Source organism: Sorex fumeus, unplaced genomic scaffold (genome assembly GCF_029834395.1).
Source record: "Sorex fumeus unplaced genomic scaffold, SorFum_2.1 ptg000018l, whole genome shotgun sequence".
Lineage (NCBI taxonomy): Eukaryota > Metazoa > Chordata > Mammalia > Eulipotyphla > Soricidae > Sorex > Sorex fumeus.
In genome coordinates, this window is record NW_026606075.1 from 3,381,251 (window position 1) to 3,387,793 (window position 6,543).

A 6,543-nucleotide genomic window follows, 5' to 3' on the forward strand; every position below is an offset into this window, starting at 1 on the left:
GAAAGAGCATAAGAAGGAAAGATCTTCTGTTTGAGAAGAGTTTTTTAAAATTTTTTTAAAAATATATTTATTGTAACGTGCCTGATCATGCATTTCACCTGAGCTCAACTGGGATTACTGCCAAGGAGACAGGGTGCAGGATGCCACATGCTCCATCTCTCCAGCTAGCTCCTGCCCAGCAGGACCTGGACAGGCTGGCCTGCTCACTGGACTCCCAGAAGCCAGGGCCACTCACCCTGGTGTAAGCCCGAAACATAGTGGAGGCCAAAGATAGCTGGGCTTCGAGGCTAAAAGGAAATTCTGGGAGGACCAATAGGACAGGAAGTAGCCGGGAGAGAGTACACCCAGTATGGCAGCTCTGTGCCAATCTGTGCCAACTCATGCCAATCTGTGCCATGCAGTGCCACGGCTTTGCTTTCAGGCTGGGTCTTGGAGAACAGGTGTGTGTAATTGAAGGGGCTCAGCTTGATTGGCCCCAGCTGCAAGGGGACATTCCTGGAAGGAGAGATTAAGGGCGGGGCCCACTTGTCAATCAGCACCAGGGGATGCTAACCAGTTCCAGGCAGCGGTTAACCATGCCAGCCAGTGCCAACCTATATCAGGGGGCACCAGTCTGTGCCACTCTGTACCAGCCAGTACCAGTGATGCCGGTCTGTGTGTGTTGGGACAGTGACTGTGCCCTTCTCTGATGCTTCATTAGAACTGTTAGTCACCTGGCCACATGGCTGCTCAGAGCTCCGCGCTTGCCATTCGCAGCATCCTCCAAGATGCTTCTCCACCTGGCCAGTTCAATGGGTGAAGCGGGCACTCTCTGCTAGAGTCCTGCTCATCGGCAGAAGGTTCTCATAGGATGAAACAGTTCCAGCCTTTCTGTACTCTCTGATAAATCTTCTCCTGGGCAGCTAATTCTTTTTATTTATTTATTTATTGCTCTTTGGGTCACACCCAGCGCTGCATAGGGGTTACTCCTGGCTCATGCTCTCAGGAATTATTACTGGCGATGCTCGGGGACCATATGGGATGCTCGGAATCGAACCCAAGTCGGCTGTGTGCAAGGCAAACACTCTACCCACCGTGCTATTGCTCCAGTCCCAGCAGCTAATTCTGGGCCCTTCTATTTCCCAGGAGATGCATAAGCAATGTGCTACCTGGGCTCTAGATTTACAGACGCCACCCTGTGCATACCCTGTGCCAGCCAGTGCACGGCCTGTGCCACCCCCCCAAAAATGCTTAGAACAGCTCGAGGGGTGATAGCATGGTAGGAGTGGTAGACTTGTGGCTGGTGGAAGGTCTTAGAGTGGCAAGGAGCTGGAGAGATGGTCCTGGGACACAGACAATTGCCCTGCACATGCCAAACCCCAGTTTGATCCTGGCAGGCACCACCTGGTCCCTGAGCATCCCCAGGTGTGGTCCTGGAAGGCCCTCCCTCAACTTCCAACTTCCAACAAATTAGCGCCAGTGTGACTGGGTAACACCCAGAACTGCACGACTTGAGCAGTACCACATTTCAGACCCTGGCATTGAACCTGGCATTGAACCTTGACTCAGGTGGCTGAGAACTGCCGGGAGCCCCATCACGTGCCACCAAATAATGGAGATCTGAGCATCCATCAGGGGGTTCATTTTGCTCCATATAGGTGTCTGCCCTGCCCTGCAACAGGTTTTCATAGAACTTAAATGGCCTGACCCACAAATAAATCTTGGAAGAGAAGCAACATACTGCAGAGATGCCTCCTCATCCTGCATCAGGCTGACTTCATCTGGGAAACCTTGGAGGAGGGCAAATGAGTCCTTCCGCCTGCCCCAACAGAACCCCGGCAGCCACAAGCTCCAGAACCCAATCGCCGCCATGCTCATGGCTGACTTCATAGGCTCAGGATGAGGCCCTCAAGCGTGAGAATGAATCCGCTGTAAAGCCTAGATACGTGGCGTTTTGTGACTGAAACCTCCAGGCTCGCACGGAGTTGGGAATGGGCTCCTTCCATCTCCCTGTGCTTTCAGAGACTGGCAATCACGCCCAAGAACTGTCTCTGGGCGGCACCTGAGCACATTAATGGCCATGATGCAGACACTCAGAAATAAATCTTGGAAGAGAACAGCACACTGCAGAGATGCCTCCAGACCTCAAGATCACCATCAAGTTAAAGATTTACCTCCAACTCTATCACTCTATTTAAAATTTTAGAATTCCTGCAGCGACATCGCATTCTCTGCTCCCCTGATGTACTAAGAGGAGCACACCACATTTGATGGGGTGTAATGTAGAAGGGAATCTATTTCAAATATATATAAGCATACAAGACTCAACTGTGACAATCTGGCTTAATGGCTCCAGGGTGAGATACAACAATTTTCACACGATTTTCTCTAAGCAAAGCTTTGTGGATAATTTCTAGTGGATTACAAGAGGTACAAAATGAATTACTTAAGTTCTGCCTTTGGGGCAGGCTTGGGTGTCAATCCCCTGAGTATCGCCAGGAGTGATTCCTGAGCACAGGGCCAGGAGAAAGTCTTGAGCAGCCTTGATTATGACCCAAAAGGAGAATTCGGAATAATGGTGATGGGAAGGTGTAATGGTGGTGGGATTGGTGTTGAAATATTGGTAAAGGTAAAAGGTAAAGGCCCTCCCGTTGATCGTCGATTTGCTCGAGCGGGCCCAGTAACGTCTCCATTGGAGACTTTGTTGTTACTGTGTCTGGCATATCAAATACTCTCGTAATATATTATTGTGAACAACTTTATAAAAATAAATAAAAAAAAACCACAAAAATGATCTGCAGGCTAGGTCTGTTCAGCCTCTGGACCACACTCCGTGTGTGTGTGTGTGCGTGCGTGTGTGTGTTCGTGTGTGTGTGTGTGTGTGTGTGTGTGGTGTTACATAAGATAACTGAAGATTTAAAAGAAGCTTAAAATAAGGTGATTTAAAAAAGTTCCTACAGGAATTTCATCATCCAATTCCATAGATGCTTTCTCATATTCCTGTCACATGTAGCCTCTGTCCCCAGCATCGGTGCTCTACAGGCAACGCTTAGCAATGAGGTCATCCAAGATTTACTAATGCTGATAGAGGCTCCAGGGAGGGAGACTGCAGGAAAGGGGCAACGCCGGTTGAATCAGGATGGGGAAAAGTCCCCTATGAGCACCTGCACAGCACCTCACCAGCACCACTCTCCACACGCTTGGACGAGGAACTGGCAGAGGAACCCAGGTGTGCGGGACCTGGGGCTGAGATCTCCAAGCCTGCTCGGTTCGGGACTGGGCCTCCTCCACCCAGATCCCCCACCTTCCAGTAGCTAGACAGTTACACCCGCCAACTGCCGTGTAACCCCTTCACCGTCCAGGATCCAGAGACTCTAAAACCAAGCTCCCGGAAGCGACCTCTTGTTCTCTAATTTTCACTCTCAGAGGACCCGGCAGGCTACTGAAAGTATCATACCTGCCTATATGCCTGACTAGGAACACCTGTAAAGGTGATTAGAGGTTGCCCCAAAAGCTTCCATCCCCCTCGGAGAGCCCAGCAAGCTACTAAGAGTATCCTGCCCGCACGGTTAGCCTGACAAGCTAACCATGGAGTACTCAATACGTCAAAAACACTAACAATGAATGGTCCTCATTCCCCTGATCCTGAAGGAGCCCCCTATATGTCATCGGGCTACACTAGCACGTGACAGGGACGAATGGAGACGTTACTGGGCCCGCTCAAGTGAATCGATGAACAACGGGATGATAGAGATAGTGAATATAACATAACATACGTGTTCCACATGTTCCTCTGGAGAATTCTAATTGAGATCATATCCTCTGCTTTTCTTCCTAAATACTGCAATGCTGCCTAAATTCTCATGTCTTTACTTATTAGCTGTGTAACAATTTTCTCCATGGCTGTTTTACCCATAATGTCTCCTGTTATTCTCTTTCCAAGTCCTGTCAAATCCTTTTCATGAATTTTCTTCCATGTTTTTTTTACTGAGTTGCCCGTGTGCAATTTCTACCAACACTTTCTCACCTGAGAAAAACAGCAAGAGCAAAGAGGACTTGGCTCAATGATTGTCACCAACTCAGTCAGCCACCGCGAAGGACCTCTTTCCTTCCTCCACTTTCTACAGGCAATTCCACAAAGACAGGGATGCTAATTGGTCTCGTCTGAGCATTATTTCTTCAAAGAAGATCGGGTGTGATCCTGTGCTGTCCTATTTTAGGACACCCTGAAGGCCTCCAGACCTGGAAAATCTTGCTCCCCAGAAGTTACCACGCAGGGAACAGACACTTTGCCAATGGTCCGTGCTACCTTTTTTTTTTTTTTTAGTGAAACACCATGAGGTACAGTTATAGGCTTACAAATTTTGTGCTTGGGTTTCAGTTATACAATGATCAAGTGCCCATCGCCAAGTGCATGTCCCAGATCTGTGTGTCCACCCGTTACTGGAGATACCCTCCCGGGAAGACGGCGGCGCACCAGCCACACACAGCCTGGCTGATTCACAACAGCTTCAAATTCACGGAGAGAAGCTCCACACTTCTGAAATTTGTGGGTAGGTTAGTGATGAGGATGGTTGCTATCCACACCCCCACTCCCCATTTCCGCCTCATGTGTGTCTCTCATCTTCTCCCAGCAGGTGTCAGTATAACCACAGGACAAACATTCCACAGCATGGCATGTCACTTTATTTTTCTAGCATAATAATTTAAAGTATTTACACACTGCACACTCACTGTTTTACACAGATACTTATTCATATACCTATGAACCACATCTAAAGGTTTCTTTGCAAAGACTCGACGACACTGGGGGTGGGGTTCCAAGCATAAGAATAGGACCAAAAAAATACTGAGTCTTTTAAAGCCAGCCAGCCATGTGGAGCATCTGTGAAAACCAGTGTTTCCCTCCGAGTTCCTCTGGGAGACTGCAGAGCAGCTGCCCATGTGTGGGTGTGACCCCAAACGCTTCTGAGGATTTTTTGAGAACCAAGAAGTAGTTTCTCTATAAAATCCTAGAAAATAAACAGGAGAAATACCAAATCTGTTCTTTACTGAAATACCTGCATTTTGGAAAGTGACCCAGGGGGGATGTCAGGTACAGGGCTACTGAGGGTGTTGGGGAGACACGGGGACTAGTCCTAGTGCACTGGAACAATGACTGTGCACCCTCTCTAACTAAAAGACAGGGGCAAACAGAGCCCATTGTCTTCTCCCAATTAGTAAGGAGAGAAATTTGCCTACTTGGACAGGGAAAAGGCATTTGTCATATAAAACAACTCAACAATCAGATTCTGCAGACATTCCTACTTGCTTCTTACTTCACCTTGAATACCATTTGCACAAAAATAGTGGTTAGAAACATCCTATTTTCCCTTCTTTGTTCTATTCAATTTATAAAAGAAAACTCCCAGCTCATCACAGCTACGGAGCCTGGCACGAGGCCCCCAGAGGTGAACCGAGGCAGCCTAGTCCTTCCTACCCCTGTAAAGTCATGGGTTCGGGCACCATTCTGGGCAGTCTTGATTCAGAGACAGGATACTGTTTTTTCTCCCCTCCGCTGGACAGGGGGTGTCTCTCTGCGAGAGCTTCCCAGCTCTGTGAGGTGTGCATCACAGAATCTCAGCCTGGGTCCCCAGCAGGGCAGGGCCACCAACCAAAGAGACAGGGCTTAAGGAAAACAAGTGACCTGGCTGGTACCAAGTATGATCTTAAGCTCACCCCTTTGTTCCCAAGGAATCCAGACCTTCGCTCTAGGATGTTACCTCTCAGGTCACTGCCTTCAGTTTGCACTGAGCAGGAGGAGTGGAACCTACTCTCTAATTATCAGCCTTCCCGATGATTCTCTTTCCCTTCTGCTGGCCGTGCTCTCCTGGCATGAGGGAAGGCCGGCAGGACGGAAGCGGCAGGAAGATATTTGATCCTAAGGATATTCCACCTGGGCACGTCCAAGCGGGCTATATGACCCCCTCAGGCAGCTTGGCTTATTTATCCAGAGTGTGTGACTCTGCCCCGGCCACCCTGGGTCTCAGTGCAGACACGGCCGAAACAGCACTGGCCAGATGGTGGAGCCAGTGACGCACCCAAGCCTGGGAACCCAAAACCCAGCTCAGCAGTCGGGCCCAGAGGGCTGCCAAGGGGCCACCTGGACAGCTCAGAGAAAAGGGCAAGGTAGGATTACAAGACCGTTTGCTCAGGGCAAAGCCGGACGGGGCAAGCGTACGCTTTGTTCAAAAAGGAGAGCTCTGCTCGGGGTCCTGCGAGATGCTGGGCATTGGTGGCACAGGTGCCCGCACTGGCCTCCTCTGGGCTCGGAGAAACAGCAGTTTGGCTGGGTTGGCCGAATATCCGCTGGTCATCAACCAGAGCTGCGCCCCGCACCCCCCTGCTCGGGGGTCAGCGCGTCATTCCAGTGCAGAACGGGCAGAAAGGGAGCAAGGGGAGGCCCGAAGGGGCGGGAGGGGGCAGGAAGGGGTCCCAGCGGCGACCCTGGGGGCGGACCGCTCCAGGGCAGCGTCTAGGCATGGTATATATACTAACCAGGTACACACATAAATATTTAATATA